The 17679-nt window shown below is 44.7% G+C and overlaps 1 protein-coding gene across 1 annotated transcript in view; it reads right to left on the bottom strand.

Annotated features, from left to right (window-relative positions):
• Positions 1–17679, bottom strand: part of NID1 (nidogen 1) — a 78337-nt gene that overhangs the window by 60158 nt on the left and 500 nt on the right. The gene's annotated exons all lie outside the window — the stretch shown is intronic.

Consider the following 17679-nt stretch of genomic DNA (forward strand, 5'->3'; position numbering starts at 1 on the left):
GCCTGGTGTCTTGCTGCAGGGTTCCTGGCAGGCTACCCAGGTGAGGAAGGACAGTCACTTCCTGCACCCAGAGGAACCTAGGGTATCCTGGGGGCCTCTTGAAGAGGAAGAGAGAAATTCACCCAAATATATAGGGATTTCAGGCGAAGTCTGGTGGTAAGTTTTTGGCTTGCTTGGCTTCTTAGTCTGTAGAGGCTTTTTAAAAGTCCAATCTGAAATTCCCTATGAAAAGTTCCAGCAAAGTGGATGGTATAGAGCCTATACAGTCAATAACTATTCTTTTTTTTCTTTTTTTTAATGTTTATTTTTGAGAGACTGAGAGAGAGAGAGAGTGAGAGAGAGAGAGAAAGAGAGAGAGACAGAGAGCAGATGCAAGCAGGGGAGGGGCAGAGAGAGAGGGAGACACAGAATCTGAAGCAGGCTCTAGGGTCTGAGCTGTCAGCACAAAGTGCCATGCAGGGCTCGAACCCACAAACCGTGAGATCATGACCTGAGCCAAAGCCGGATGCTCAACTGACTGAGCCACCCAGGCACACCAATCACTATTGTTGCTGCACTTATGCAAATAGTCTGGTCAAATGTAATTTTTCAACTTATTTTGCAAACAGATTAGTCTATGATTATTTTGAAGAAATAAGTGATTATTTCAGTAGAAATTGATAACACAACCTTATGAATATCATAATTTTATTATTTGTTTAAGTTGCATTTAAAGAGGGAGAGGGAGACATAGGATCTGAAGCAGGCTCCCCATACTTACAACAGTGAGCCCAATGCAGGGCTCGAATTCACGAACCTTGAGATCATGAACTGACCCGAAGTTGGACACTTAACCAACTGACCCATCCTGGTGCCATTACCTTATAGGTATCAGATTCTACTCCTGCTCATTGTGTTTGAGGGTTTGTGATATACCGCTAAATTGGACCAGATTCTTCAAGTTTCCTCAAATGAATTCTTTGAGTTTCCACAAACGTCTGGCTACAACTCTCCAGACTAATGTTTCCAATTTTCTCCTACTCTTCTGGTTTGGAATAACTAAGAACAAAGACTGCCTTTGAACTTCCTTATAATGGACTGTACCAGGTCCTTCTCACTTCCTAGAGAAAAGTCAATTTTCAGGGACTTGAACCTCAGGTCTGCATCTCCCAAATAAAAAGGGCTCCCTGAGACCCTTAAAACTGCACACCAGCTGGAGATATAAAATTAGTATCGACAAGGAGGTTCCTCCCCAGGAGCAGACAGCACCTTGAGGGACAGCCCTCCCAAGGTCCCAGACCTTCACCTCCACTATGAAGCTTTTATCCATTTTTCCTTTTCACTACTTGTTTTTTCTCTCTGTGAGTGCATAGGAAGACAGTGCTCCTTAATCGTGGCACCTACCCCTGAATCTACTGCTAAAGCAGTAACTGCCCAAAACAAAATTGTCTTCCTCCCCAAAATTGTTCTCGATAATAGGACAGCCCTCGATTATCTTTTAGCTGAGCAAGGAGGTGTGTGTGCTATGGCCAACACCACTCACTGCGCTTGGCTTAAGAAAGTGACTCCTGCAGGGCGCCTGGTGGGCTCAGTCGGTGAAGCGTATGACTTTGGCTCAGGTCATGATCTGGAGGTTCATGAGTTCGAGCCCCACATCGGGCTCTGTGCTGACAGCTCAGAGCCTAGAGCCTGCTTCAGATTCTGTGTCTCCCTCTCTCTCTGACCCTCCCTTGCTCATGTTTTGTCTCTCTCTCTCTCAAAAAAATAAATAAATAAAATAAACATTAAAGAAAGAAAGTGACTCCTTCAATGCGCTCTTTCTTTGACTTTATTTGATTCTTACTGGTTTGGTTCTTGGACGCATGGCTCTGAAGCTCACTCTAGACATTGGGAATTATCCTCCTTACAATAATCATAGTAGTCTGCCTGAAACCTCGTGTTTTCTCAAAAGCTTTAAATGAATGTTTACGGCCACTAACCACCAAGCAGATGATCTTCCTATGACTAAATCATCACAAAAGAAACAAAGAGAGTAACTGATTTAAAGAATGTGAGCCCAAAGTCATGTTCTGCAAATACTCCAGAGAGATGCAGCAAAAAGACGTCCTGACCTGGGAATACGACACAAGGGGATGAAGCAAAACACATGCAAGAAATCCAGAGCTGGGGGAAGCACTAATGCCTTAAAATTTGATCCCTTCTCTCAGGCCAAGAGCCTGGTCAAAAGGGAAGAATTGCTGGTGAGGCGCCTCAGTGACTCAGTCAGTTATACATCTGGCTTTTGATATCAGCTCAGGTCATAATCTCACCGTTCATGGGTTTGAGCCTCACATCCAGGCTCTGTGCTGACAGCGTGGAGCCTGCTTAGGATTTTCTCTCTCTCTCTCTGCCTCTCCCCCAGTTGAATGCTCTTTCAAAATAGATGAATAAACTTTTTTAAAAAGTAAAGAATGATTAAAAAGAAAACAAAAAACTCCACAAGACAAGCCCTAATGGAGTCACTTATGCTAAGCACATCACCAAACCGAGACTTGACTTACAGTTTCGGTTCTCCCAAAAATGGAATCAGAAACCAGTCAATCAGGAATCGCCTGATCAGCACTAGCTAGGAAATCTTGCTGTTGGACAGACCCCTACCATCCCGTAAAAGGAAAAGGATCATGCAATAACCAATCCATTTTCCGCCTCGTGTAAGTTCCTTGTTTCTGCTCCTACCCGACTACGAAAGTCTTTCATTTTGTACAGCTCCTCACAGCTCATTTCTACCTGTTAGTATGGATGCTGTCCAATTCCAATTGATTTTTGTTCAAGTAAACTTTTCAAGTTTTTAACATGCCTCCGTTTATCTTCAAACAACAGTTCACAGTTAGTAGCTTGGAGCCCCAACACAGGTGCCCTGACTCCCAGGGGCACAAGCACATTCTTTGCTGTAGATTATGTGGTATCTGAATGGGGTTCACTTGATCAGACAGGGGTCCCCAAGTGTGGGGTGACTATGAGGTGGAAGCCCACCCAGTGGCACAAAGGAGACGGACCTTTACTGGATACAGCACGAGGGAAGGTGGTGGGCAGGGCAGCAGAGGGGAAGTGCTCCGTAAGGAGGCACAGAGAGGGGGCTGATTTTCAGGAGGAAAGGTGAGGGGGATGGTGATGTATGGAATTTTCCCTTTTGTGGTAACTGTGCCTAGTTGTTAGTAGCCCACTGGGCAGTCAGAGCTGACGAGATCAGGGTGTCCTTTCTGTATTCTATGCTCAAGTATGTTTGCCGACAAGTGGCCACCACAGATTATACCACAAAACCCTTAAGCATTGAATGTATTCCTGAGAAAGGCTGTCTGAATTACTGACAGAGTAATAATAACAATAATAATAAAGAAGAATGTTATATTATGGTCTATACCACCGTTGTTTTGAAACCTGCTACTCCTAGTACATCGACCAATGTAAATATTGCCCTGAAATCTTACTTACAGTTCACACTGGGAAAGAAGTTCCTTTAGCAAAATTAAACTTCAGCTCAGTGTATTAATAGCATGACTTAATGCCCCCTTTAAAGAACTATCTAGGGGCACCTGGGTGGCTCAGTCAGTTAAGTGACCGACTTTGGCTCAGGTCATGATCTCATGGTTTATGGGTTTGAGCCCCGCATCGGGTTCTGTGCTGACAGCTCAGAGCCTGGAGCCAGGTTCAGATTCTGTGTCTCCTTCTTTCTCTGCCCCTCCCCAACTCGTGCTTTGTCTCTGTCTCAAAAATAAACTATATAAAAAAGAAAGAAAGAAAGAAAGAAAGAAAGAACTATCTAGTGCCAGGCTGGCCCTGTCAGTGGAGTGTGTGACTCTTGATCCCGAGATCACAAGCTCAATACCCATACTGGGTGTAGAGCTTACTTTTTAAAAAAACAAATAAAAATCTAAAAAATAAAGAATATATCTATTCATGTGCTCCAAGGAACACACCAAAGAATAGGCTCTTCATCCATTTGCACGGCGCAGAACATGTCACTTATATCACAAAACGCCCCGGCGTGACATGCCCAGTGCCACATGGCTAACAGCTGGAACCACTTAACGTACAATTGTTTCAACTCCACTGACATTATGAAGAGGGTAGACGGAGCAACTAACCCATAAAGGGGGTTATCCCTGATTTAAAGACGCACTTCCTGTTTCACATTTGTTCGTCTTTGAAGACAGACAGCATGAATCACTGGAGAAAGTCTAAATGCAGACACTCAGTAAGTTACACGTTAAATTCCTTATATTCAAATGCACAGGGAAGTAGCAGAAATAACCATCTTTGAGGCATAAATGAGCATAGGGGCGGTCCCCAGGGCAGAAAGCAGCCTGCAATCCTGGGGGAAGCCCTCTCCAAAAGCGGTTAAGGATACTGGAGGTAGGCATAAATGAGAAACAAATGCGGTTGTTTTCCAAATGCAAATCTCTACTGAGAGGACAATGGAATTGCTGGCAGTTGCAAAAGTGAACTCCATGGGTGGGAGGAGGCGGGAACTGAAGGTAAAATTATTTGGGGTAAAGAACAAGAGTCTGCGAAAAGTCTGAAGCCCTGTACTATAGCTGTCCATGTTTTAAAAAATGTAGTATGACCATTCCTTCTTTTCACATACATAAAAAAAGACAAGGAAATGGGACATAGTTTAGCTTAATGTCATACAGCCGGTAAGTGAGGGAACCAAGATTTGAACTCACATTTGCTGGCGTCCATGACCTCTGCTCTTTCTGTTATGCTTCCTGGCTAGCTGGGAAGAGTTGTGAGCCACAGTCTAAAGCTTCAGCGGGGAGCTTCGTGGATAAAAAAGATTGGAGAGCTAGAAAACGCTAAGAAACTCAAAGGGCCTAAGGGAAGAAAAACTTGGTAAAGAAGTCCAGGAAATAGCTACATCCATAATACAATCAAGGGGGACGTTGACTGATTTTAAGTCGAGGGCAAATAAGGGACCGAGGGCCTTACCCACTTATGTAGAACTTAACAGTTTACAAAGTGTCTTTATTCTAGTTATCTGAGGAAATCTAGTAAAGTAGGCATTAATATAATCTGCATTCTTCATGTGAGAAAAAATGAGTTTCAGTTTATAGGTCTTGCCTAAAATCACACAGATTTTTCCAGAACAAAACCCTTGAGTCCAAATTGCAGACCTTTTCCATTAACCCTACTGAGCCAGAGAAATGACTCTGGCCTGAATTAGAAATAAAAACAAAAGTCTTAGCACTTAAAAACAAGGAACCTTGTGCCAGTGGTTTCAATTTAATCCAGTTAATGTCTAATGAGAGACTTCGGATAGTTACCCATCTTTTTTTTCTGCAGGAAATTTCTACCTGAGATTGATTACCTTCCAACATTTAAAAATGGTCGGGGTCTTTAAATGTTCGCTTCTTGTGGTGTCTATCAAAGAAGAGGTAGAAGTGTGCCTCAGTGTTCCCGAGTAAGAGCTGGTCAGGGAGGGAGAAGGAATTGTCTACACTCTCACTAGGCTTGCTCTTCTTTGACACCTTGCAGACGGATACCAGAAGTTTCCCTGTGCCAACTGGAGCCCCAGAATCTCCTCTAATTTGGATTACACCAGCCCCTTCCATTGAAAACCAATCCCTTCATTTGAACGTTAGAAGTGATAAAGAAAGAATTAAGTATCCATCTTCCTTTCCAGAATGAATCATATGTTAGGTTCATCCATGAGCCCCCGCTGATGAGGGAAAACTCCTCCTTGCAGAAGTATGCCAGCTAGTACATGTACAAAGCATGACACAGGGGCGCCTGGGTGGCTCAGCCAGTTGAGCATCTGACTTTTGATTTTGGCTCAGGTCATGATCTCAGGGTTGTGGAATCGAGCCCTGTGCCTGCACTGAATATAGAGCCTGCTTAAGAATTCTCTCTCTCTCTCTCTCTCTCTCTCTCTCTCTCTCTCTCTCTCTCTCTCTCCCCCCCCCAACTCTGCTGCTCTCCTCTGCTCTCTTTCTCTCTCTCTCTAAACAGAAATAAAACATTAAAAAATAATAAGTAAATAAATAAATAAAGTCTCACCTGGGTGGCTCAGTCAGTTAAGCATCTGACTTCAGCTTAGATCATGATCTCATGGTCTGTGGGTTTGAGCCCCACATCGGGCTCTGTGCTGACAGCTCAGAGCCTGAAGCGTGCTTCAGATTCTGTGTCTTCCTCTCTCTCTGCCTCTCCCCTACTCATTTTCTCAGTCTCTCTCTCTCAGAAATGAATAAATGTTAGAAATTTTTTTTCATAAATAAATAATAAAGTATAGAAAGAACAATAGAAACTAACAAGCAAACAACAAAACAAACTAAAGCACGACTTGGCAACCCTTAATTTAATAATTGGTTCAGACAATGATCATCAATGGATGCTAAACATTAGTTGAAAGGTTGGTGGGAAAGGGGTCCCCTCCACAAGACGGAAGTATCACCCCATAGCTTGCTCACTGTTCACAAGGGACAAAACATGACTTGACAGACATGATCTGGCTGTCACCTCCTTAACAACAGCAGGTGGTACAGCAATAACCAGATATCACCTGCTTCCCGATGTTATACAGTATGACATAACTTCACTCGTGAAGTAGTCTTGTTAAATAATCTTTAACCTACTCTATAATAAAAATACAAATATCCCAAACAAAAAAATGAGCAAAGGACTTGAATAAATGTTTCTCCAAAGAATATGTTTAAACAGCCAATAAGCACATGAAAAGGAGCTCAACTGGGGGTTGAGTGTCTGAGTGTCTGACTCTGACTCAGGTCATGTTCTCACAGTTCATGGGTTCAAGCCCCGCATTGGGCTCTGTACTGACAAGCTCAGAGCCTGGAGCCTGCTTCGGATTCTATGTCACCCTCTTTCTCTGCCCCTCCCCTGCTTGCACTCTGTCTGTCTGTCTCTCTCTCTCTCTCTCTCTCTCAAAAATAAAATAAAACACTTAAAAAAAAAAAGAAAAGGTGCTCAACACCATTAGCCATTAGGGAAATGCATATCAAAACCATAGTGAGATACCACTCCACACCCACTAAGTTGGCTAGAATCAACAAGTCAGATAATAAGTGGTGACAAAAGATGAGAAACTGGCACCTTCATATACTGCTAGTGGGAATGTAAAATGGTGCAGCCACTTTGGAAAACAGTTTGATAGTTCCCCAAAATGTCAAACACCATTCCCACATGACCTAGTGCTGGGAAGAGAAATTTTTATCCACCCTTAAAGGTTCTTCTGGCTGGTCTACGAATTAAATGGACATGAAACAGATTAACCGGAGAAAACCACATTTAATTGCAAATGTACAGGAACACCACATGCATGGGGCATTCCAAGGCAGGAAGGTAAAATGAGGTATGTATGCTATCCTGAGCTAAGGAATGAGTTGGGAGAGGTAGAGCAATTCACAGAGCGACAAGAGCAGATTTTTTCCTAATTAGATGTTTGCCCTGCCACACTGATGGGTCACTCGGGTAAAATTTATCTCTGATAAAATCTCTCATTCTGGGAAAGACCCCTGACTTATCTTCTAGGTACTTAAGGGAGGTGTAGGTATTTTGAGCCCACTAACTCTTGATTGCTAAAGTGGAATACTTGACGGAGACTTCTTTTGAACCCCTTCACTTGCAATTCCAGATCTCAGGACAGAACCAGGAGAACTAAAAGCAGATGTTCACACACAAACGTGTACACAAATGTTCACAGCAGTATTATTCATAAATAGCCAAAAAAAGAGAGAGAGAGAGAAACAATTTGGATATCCATTAACTTCTGAATGGACAAATAAACAACAGAATATTATTCAGCCATGGTAGAATAAAGTATCAATCTATCCTGAGACATGGAGGAACCTTTAAAATGCTATGCTAAGTGAAAGAAGCTAGTAACAAAAGATCACATACTGTATGATTCCATGTATGTGAAATGTTCAGAACAGGCAAATGCATAGAGACAGACAGTAGCTTAGTGGTTGCTAAGGACCAGGGATGCAGGGAGCAGGGAGGAGATGGGTGTGACTGCCAAAAGGTCTGAGGTTCGTTTTGAGGGGAATCAAAATATTCCATAGTGAGACAGTGGGGATGGTTGCACAACTTCCTGAATAAACTAAAACTCACACAATTGCCTACTGTAAAGGCATGAATTTTATGGTACGTGAATTATATCTCAATAAAGCTGGTATTTAAAAAAATCAAGGAGGTGCATAAAATCAGGGTGTAGTTGTGTATACATGTATACTTATAATTTGTGAATCTCCCTGCAAGGAGATAAAAAACAACATCTCATGGTCTCTCGGGAAGGAAGTTTGGGGCTGGAGGCCAGGGTGGGAGGATTTCCCTTTTCTCTGAGTTTACAATTTTCTTATAACCATTCGTATTGTCTTCCTATGTCCAAAGTTAATTTTAAAATAAAACTTTACATGCTTTCTAAAGACAAAAACATTTAACCTGAATTATTTTCAAGATTGCCAGTTGTCAGGAAATACAAGGAGGGACTAAGAAGCCAAACTACATTACACAGAAATGGTTAAATGCAGAAGGTGGGGGCATTCTACGGGACAAGGAGCAGTGATTCCTGAATAGACTGATGACTCAAAAGGGGGAAGGTCAAGATTAAAACAGACAACAGAGACGCAGTCACATGTAATGCTTGCCTTTCTTTAAACCCATTTGATTAAGTCTAGCAATAAAGGACAGCTTTGGGAATTTTAGAGAGCTCTGATAGGGACTTGATATAAACTGATAATAGGGAATTAGTATTGATTTTTTTATATTAATAATAGTAGATTGGTTATATAGGGAAATGCTCTTATCATTTTAGGAATGCACACTACAATAGTGATGTAAGTCACAAGGACTGTAATTTACTTTGAAGATATCAGCAAAGAGAAATTAACAAAACAAATATGGAAAATGCTCACAACGGATACATTTAGGTCACGTGCCTCTGGGTGCTCATGATATTATCGTCTCCCTTTTATGTGTGCGTTTGAAACATTTATAATTAAAAACTAAATACAAGGAAAAAAATTTACCTGAGGACAAAAGCAGTTTAGAAACCTGCTCCCTAAGGGCTAAGAACAAACTTTTTTCACAAGCAAGGTGGGGCTGAATGGTGTCACTCGGGGGTGAGTAGTGGAGTGCAGTGAGTAATCTGCTCAGTGAGTGGGGTCATGCAGTGGTGCATAGTGTGATGCCCTACTTAGGTTCGTGAGAGCAGAGACCGTGTGCAATGTCACTTATCACAGCTGCTCCACAAACCTAGCCCAGAAGTCAATACAGAATAGGGGCTGATAAGATACCATCAAGTTGATGGGGCTTTGGGGGTGATGGTGGGGTTCGGAGCCAACACCCAAGAAAGAATTCTTGAAGGCGTCTTTGGTGTGAAAAGGTGATTTTATTAAAGCATGAGGACAGGACCCTGGGCAGAAAGAGCTGCACTGGGGTTGTGACAGGTCACTGATTATATACCTTCTAGTTGGGAGAGGGTTAGGTAAGTCTCTGTTGCTTTTGGAAGCAAGGTTTCCAGGACCTTGAGGGGCTAGGTGTTGTTAGAAAAACACCATTTATTATCAGTTAGTAAAACCTCAGTCGTGAAACCCTTCAGATGTATATCAGGGGCCATAAGATTGGAGGATGATGGCCAGTATGTATTTGGGGGGAGGTGAGATAAAAGGAAGTCTGCGAAGGAATTGTTATACGTTAACATAGACTTACAGGATCCTGAGCAATCAGGATAATGTTAAGCCAAGATTCCTTTTTGCCCCAGCAAAGTGTCATCATCCGGGCAGCTGAGCTCCTAGAGGGAGGTCACTCTGCCTGGTTCAAGGACTTGTCAGTGGGCTGTAGGCAGAAAGGGAATTTAATCGTTCATTTGCCTTAGTTTACCACATCACCGTGCCAAGCACTTAAACCCCTTTCATTTGTTCCTGGGCAGCCAGGAGCGTCCGAAGAATATCACACATATTCCCCGTGGGGAGAGAGGGCGCCAGCTTGTATTTTACCGTGGGCTCCCATGTTGCCCCCTCATCAAAATGAGTAAATGCAGAAAGGAAAGGAAGAACCTGCTATCTGATGTGGCATAGTATAAAGACCGCAGAACTGGGAGTCATAAGATCCAAGTTCAAGTTCCAGCTCATACTTATTTTTTTTTATTTCAATGTTTATATTTTGAGAGAGACAGAGACAGAGAAAGAGACAGAGTATGAGTGGGGGAGGGGCAAAGAGAGAGAGGGAGACACAGAATCCGAAGCAGGCTCCAGGCTCTGAGCTGTCAGCACAGAGACCAACAGGGGGCTCAAACTCACAAACCAGGAGATCATGACCAGAGCTGAAGTCAGACACTCAACCAACTGAGCCCCCAGGCGCCCCTGCCCCCAGCTCATACTTAACTGAGTGAATAGTGACCAGTCCCTTAGCTGCACACGTTGGTTTCCTCCTCTAATGGCCCTCCTGAGCTACCCGGCAAAGCTGCAGTTCGAACGTGAGGTAACACATGAGCAATCCTGCTTGTTCCCACCTTCCAGATAGGTCTGGAACCCACCACCCTCATCCACATACCTCTCCTCTGACCCCTGGCAACAGGCCTTTCTGACCTGGAATTCAATCTTTCTCCTCCACCTTGCCCCCCAAATCCTCTGGCTGGGAGGCAGTGTAATTTTTTTTTTTAATGTTTAAAACCAGACTACTGACAAGGGAAAAATTCAACAAACACAGAACAGTGTAACGAACATCCATATACTCATGAGGTGGCTCCCAGTTATCAACGAGCTCCAGTTTCCATTTTACCGATTCCTCGCACACATGGGCATATTTAATTTTTCTTTTTTTGAAATCGTTTAAATGAAACCTCAGGCATCAAATTTTTTCACCTGCCAATTATTTCCATATGTATCTCTTCTAGAAAAGCAATTTGTCTCAAAGATGTCCTTTTATGGTCACCTTGTTTCAATCGTGATCTGACAAGGTCCTCTCCTGGCATCTGGTTAACGTGTCTCTTAAATCTCTTTTAATCCATAGGTTTCTTCCCCCTTCTTTTTTCTCCCATGCCATCTATTCCTTGAAGAAAGTTGGAATCTTTTATAAATAAATCATGTAACTCATCTACTTAGAAAGCTCTAACAGCATCCCGCTGATGACAAATGCCTAGGCTTCATTCATTCATTCATTCATTCATTCAATAAATCATAATAGAGCATCCACTATGTGCCTCAGACCTAGTGAATGGAGGAAATGGGGATGAATATGGCAAACCAGACCCTGCCTTCCCAGGGCTCAGGCTGTAGCGGAAAAGAGAGCCCACAAACAGGTAAACTAACAAACAAACAATCTGGTTTTAGGTGGTGGATGCATACCGCAATGTAAATAAAACAGCATGCCAAAAAAAAAAATCACAAATGGGGGTCTGCGTGTGAGCAGAGGCTGCGCAACAGGAAGGTGCGGACACAGAAGAGCAGGGCCATGTGTCCCAGGCAGAGGGAAGCCCAGCGCCAAGCCCCAGAGGGGACAAGCTGGCGGTGGCGGGAGAGAGAGCAAGCTGGGGCGGCCTGCAGGCGGGTGAGAATCGACGCGGGATGGGGGCGGAGACACAGCTGGGCGGCGTGGGAAGTCTGGGTGTCGTGCAGAGGGAGGGAAACCCTTGCAGGGCTCTGACGCAGGGGTTACAAGGTCGGCCTTAGCTCTCCTGGGCCCGGCACCGCTGCCCTTGCTCACAGTGGCCTTCTCCCGTGACATTACACGCTCCTTCCCTCCACGCTCATGGGGGCGTGCACAGGAACGTTGCCTCGGTTTGAAGTAGTCCTGCCCGCCTGCCATTTTCACAGGGCTCACCTCTACTCATTCTGTGGTTCCAGCGGGGACCTGACCCCTCCAGCGAGCCCAGGTGCCACCACAGTATGCGGACCTCCCCCTCATAGCACTTGTTGTGGCAGCAATTGGTCACTTATGGGTATAATCACTGGTTCAAAGTCTGCCTTCCCCAGCAAACTGTAAACTGAAAGCCAAAACTGCTTTTGTTTCAATCTGTACCTCTGAAGCCTAGCACTCTGCCTGACATATTAGGCAATAAATTGTTTGCTGAGTGACCAGACGACCTATCTTCACCTTGCACTGCATTTTATGAGAAAAAATATCCACTGTCTTGAAATACCAATGCATTAATCAATCCCTGGTCACTCAAAGAACATTAAAAAAATAAGATAAAATGGAGCTCAGGGGTAATCTTGTCAAATCTCTTCATTTTAGAAATAACAAGACCAGAAACAAAAGAAGGTAAGAAGTGATTTGACCTCAACTATAAGTTGATCAATTGGGGTACTCGGCTGGCTCAGTCAGTAAAGCATGTGACTCTTGATCTCAGCGTCTTGGGTTCAAACCCCATGTTGGGTGTAGACATTACTTAAAAATAAAATCTTAAAAAAACCAAAAGTTGCATCACCATAATCACTCAATTTCATTTTAGTCCCAACTGGAAATTAATGATCTTTTAAGACCAGGGGGCACCTTGGGGCAAATCAAATGCAGGTGCCCTTTCCTCTGAGTGGCCTCAGCCCCAGACTGAGGTTTAGGGCTTGGAGAGTGGCCTGTGGGCTGGGCTCCAGCTCCCACTGTCCCCTCGGTCATGGCCCTTGTGCTGCGAACAAACTGTGGACCATAGGTGCTGGCCCTGGGCTTGACCGAGAGAGTCATAAACTTCCCATGTGCCAGTCGGTGCGGTCCCCTATGACTGACAGCAACAGGAATAGGACCTGATGTCTGGAAGCTGGGTGGGCTGCCTCTCAGAACTAGGATGGAACCCCGAGTGCCCTCCTAGCAAACTGGGGCCACTGCTTGGAGCTGCCACCTCTAAGGAAAGTCACGGGACTATGTTGAACATGGAGAAACACCTATTTAACTTGAAGTTTTCTGTGAAAGAGCTTAATAGAAATGTCAAGAAATATGATAAAGAAGGAAAGGCTGAGGGATGCCTGGGTGGCTCAGTCGGTTAAGCATCTGACTCTTGATTTTAGCTCAGGTCCATGATCTCTTGGTTCATAAGGTGAAGCCCTACATTGGGCTCTGCACTGACACTGGAATTTTCCCTCTCTGCCCTCTCTCTGCCTCTCCCCACCTCCTCCCCTGAGTGTGCATGCACACACACTCTCTGTCAAAACAAATAAACTTAAGAAAAAAAAGAAGAAAGAAAGGCTGAAAAAGCTGAGAGTAAAAAAAAAGTCCATTCAGGAGAGCAACACAAATGTTTCCAGAACACACACTGAAAATTAACTCTGCCAAAAGAACCAAGCAATTAATTTCTCAAGCGGGAGTGCTAGGGTTGATGCTGTGAGTGCAAGGGTTCAAACTGCAGGAACAATGGGCAAGAGAACAGAGGCCATGGCCATTCGGTTGAGCGTATGGGTGCTACACGGAGGGGTATGGACCTTGACAAGATTGCTGCCCTGATGGACAAACGGTAAATTAACACTAATCCACAACGCTGGATGTTTCAATGCAGCAAATGGTAGGCATAAGAGTAGCACCACCTCCTAACAATACTGCAAAGCCAAGTCCATACGCTGCTGCAAGAAACAACCCACAAAGGTGGCCTTGATTTCCATATGCAACCACCACAAGGGTCAGATAGGTTCTGCCAACAGGTAGGTTGCTTCCAAAGGAACGGGATGAGCTATCACAGCCTGGCTCATGATCAAGAGTAATGGAAAGAACAGGTGCTTCTGTTAATTTCACTTGCTTCTGAACTATGTTGTGTGTTTATATAGATAAGTTGCACTTCAATTACACTAAGAACACTTGTATGGCCAGAAAGCTTAAACACTATTTGTTTGGAATGCTTTCTCCTGCCTAGCTGCACTTCCCAGTACATTAAGAAATTCCAGGGAGTTTTCACCCTGACAGATTTTATGGTTGGTTATGTAAAAGCACAGGGGGCATATTTTTTGTAGAAGCCTTTGACAAAGCTAGCGTTAGCTTGTTACATATGAGACACCTTTTCTCAAAAGCTACATTAACTGTATAGTACCAAATTATGACAGAATAAAGTATAGAGTAAGGGTTTCGGGCTTTTTCAAAAAAGACACAATCTCTGCTCTCAATATAGAAGAAAGCCTGCAGTTTTAGAGCACATTACTATGTGATAAGCTGTCTAAATACGTTAATTCAATGAATGTTCACAACTCCATGAGAAGAGCAATGATATTTCTGTTCAGAGGTTGGATAACTTACCTAGGATCTCCAATAGGTAAATAGAACAGAGATTCAAGCCCACGTGTATTGGGCGCCAGATACTCCACTCTTTTCATATTCCCTACTGATACTCCCGTTGAACAGATGAAGTGAAGGTATGCGAACATTTACCAATATTAAGTTCCAAATCAGACAATATTGGAGTGACAGAAGAGTTCTAAAGGTCTGACAGGTGAATGCAGTCCACTAGTGTTGGTCAATCAGGAAGGAGGAAGGGCCTAGAGAATGGGAGAGAATCTGAGAGGTAAGAGATGGATAAAGTGGAAGAATAAAAGAATGAGTGAAGGACCAAAGAAAGACATATTCTGCTCTCTTAGAAGTGTAAAGGCAAAGCTGGAAATGAAGCTAAATTGGTAGGCTGAGGCCCTGAATCCAGGTCAAGGAGTCCAGGGACCGCTGAAGCCAGGATGGGGGGAGGGCACTAAAGAAACTGAACATAAGGGCCCCGGAGTGGCTCAGTCAGCTGAGTGTGTGACTCTTGATTTTAGCTCAGGTCCTGATCTCACAATTGGTGAGGTGGAGCCCTTCATTGGGCTCTGGCTGTCAGCATGGAGCCTGCTTGGGATTCTCTTTCTCTCCTCTCTCTCTCCTGAGCAGATGAGTACTCCCAAGCCCTCTCTCTCTCAAAATAAATAAACATTAAAAAAAAAGAAAGAAAGAAAGAAACTTAACGCAGTTGGAAAGTGTCATTGCAACAGCACAAGAAAGATACAGATGCAAGGGCCTGCTGTGAAGGTGAAATGGGGAACTGACCACTGTGCTACTTAAGCCAAGGGGCAATTCTTCAGTCCTCACTTTTTAACCTCAGTGGTTCACTCCCTCCTTCTTGAGACTCTTTCCTCACTTGGCTTCCAGGACTCCACTTCCTTTCCATTTCCTCTCACCTCACTGGCCACACACCCTGTCAGTCTCCACTGCTGACTCCTCCTCTTCCCTGGCCCAAAGGAGGCTCCCTTGGACCTCTTCTCTATTTGCATATACTCCCCTGCTGGGGTTACATTAGTTGCCCTGTTTTAAATACCATCTATGTGCCAATGACTCCCAATTTACACCTAAAGCCTAGGCTTCTCTTCTAGATTCCAGACTCGTATACCTACTCCATCCCAGACCCTTGACATTAGGTAGTATATCACCTCCTAATATAATATAATATATAATTTACTTAATTATTATGTTTGCTGTTTATTCTCTTGGTCCCACTACCCTGCTAGAATGTAAACTCCCTGAAGATAGGATTCTTTGTTTTGTTCGCTTGTATTTTAAGTGCCTAACATAGTGCCTGGTACATAATAGGCACTTGGAACATATTTGTAGAATAAATGAATAAAAGGGAGGGGTAAGGCAGCCTCAAGGAAGTCTACCATGAACAAGGAAAAGCAAGTCATGAAAGAATCCGAAGGGAGGAGGGAGGTGAGTGATTTTCACTTTGCCACGTGGAATCTGAAGTGACAGATAGGCATTTGGGTGGAAACATCTGGTAGGATTTTGGAATTCTGGGACCAGTGTTTATTATTATTTCTTCATCTGGAAAGAAGGGCAAGCAGTTTTGAGGATTAAATAACGTAAAACTAGCAAGTCCCCTGACACACGTAGTTATACTCACCCAATACTTGTTCTCCTTCTTGGTGAGTGTTCATAGTCCTAGCCAAGTACCCAGGACCTGCAGATCGTCTAGCTTGGTCACACATCCCTGTCCATTCACCTTTTCACTCAGGGCCATCACACACGAGATGCCCCTCAACTCCTGGGACCAGCCCTGGGCTGGCGGCCCTCTTTGAGGACTGCCTCCATTGAAACACTGCTTGGCGCAGGATCACGTTTCCTTCCAGGGCAGCCCTTACCCAGTGACTGATGGCTGCTAGGGCACAGAGGCCTAGGCATCTGGGGAACACCAGAGGCAGCTCTGGAAAGCCACCCCCACCTCCGGAGCTCCCAGAGGCCAGCTGAGACCTCTGCTGGCCGCTCAGCCTCGACTCAGTCCTTCACCTCCCTCCCTCGGTAGGTGTGGAAGTGAGGAGCCCTCCCCAAAGAAATCACTGGCTGCCTAATCTCCTAATCTCCACTTCACCGTCAGCTTTCTGGGAACCCAGGAGGGGGGGGGGGGCAGAAACAACAACTGTGAGAGCTCTGGAATTCTTTCTCACTGAAATGCAGAGTAAACCCAAATAGAACTGGAAGGTTTGACAGGAATCTTTTTTTGATTTTGTTTTTTATTTTTCCAGCAATAGGCTTTCTAGTCTTCAGAATGTAATGTGGTTAGTCTGATGCCACAAATAAAAAAGGGCAGGAGGTCCCAAATTTAACATAGGGGTTCTGAACTTGGGACTCATGAATAGAATTCAGTGGGTCTGTTAAGAAGAGAAAAAGAGAAATTTCATTTTTATTTTCAATAAGTCCTAAGCGATATTTAGCATTTCTTTCCATTATGAATGCAGGCAACAGAGCCTGGCAGTAAGAACTCGTAATGACCTTGCCACCAACAGGAGTCACTGACAGTCTCACATTTTAGTCATTGTGGGTGTCTTCAAATACTGTTCAGTCCTCATGATCTTGAAAGTTCAGACATTACGTGACCCTCCCCCCACCACTGGATCCAATGTTACACCTTACATTTAAAATGGCTAAAAATACACAGTATGTTACTTCATACAATTTTTAATATTTGTATCAGTATTTGAACATAACTGATTTCCTTGGTAATCCTGCGGATTTTATTCTATGTGATTAAAAAGTCTTACTCTAAGAAGGAGTCTTACAGGCTTCACCAGACGGCCCACGGAGGTCAACCAACAAGGTCAGCACTCTCTGTGGGTGGAGACTTGAAAGACTCATTCTTTTTAGGCAAAGCCTACAAGCTCCACGTGGGTGTTGTCCAAGGCGCGGTCGGCCCCGGCCAGGCGACGAGCACAGCCATTAGGGGCAGGACCGGCTCCAGCCGCTGTTTGCGCCGTTCCCCCTACTTCTGGAATGCGCACAGCTTTATATGAAATCCACATGGTGCGCGGCGGGGGAAGGCGGCGGCACGGAAGGACTTTACCAAGTTGACAGCGTCCCTGGGCCCGGCCACTTCTGAGAAGGCTTCAGAGAGCTAAAGGCCACCTGGGCCCGCTCCCCACTCGCCCCCCGCCCCCCATGGTGACAGTGCTCTACTACAGAAAACTGGATCACCGGGTCGCCCTGCTTTCCCAGAGCCAAACTCTGGACTGAAACGAGCTCAACTGGAGAGCAGAACCATTGCCAAGACGTATCCGGAGTCCGCACACACATGCAGGCTGTCGGCTAAATTCCCGGGGCAGAGGCCGGGTTTGGCGGTCTTTTCCTGCCCCGGCACCCACGGAAATCCCAGGGCCCGCGCGCCGCCTGCGACCCTGCTCTGGCCTTTCCCCGAGTCCCACCGGACTGAGTCCCGTCCCCAAAAGCACAGGACAATAGCGAGACGCGGACCGACTTCCCGGCGGCTCTGCCACCCTC

This window comes from Suricata suricatta, chromosome 2 (assembly GCF_006229205.1).
Source record: "Suricata suricatta isolate VVHF042 chromosome 2, meerkat_22Aug2017_6uvM2_HiC, whole genome shotgun sequence".
NCBI classification, from domain to species: Eukaryota; Metazoa; Chordata; class Mammalia; order Carnivora; family Herpestidae; genus Suricata; species Suricata suricatta.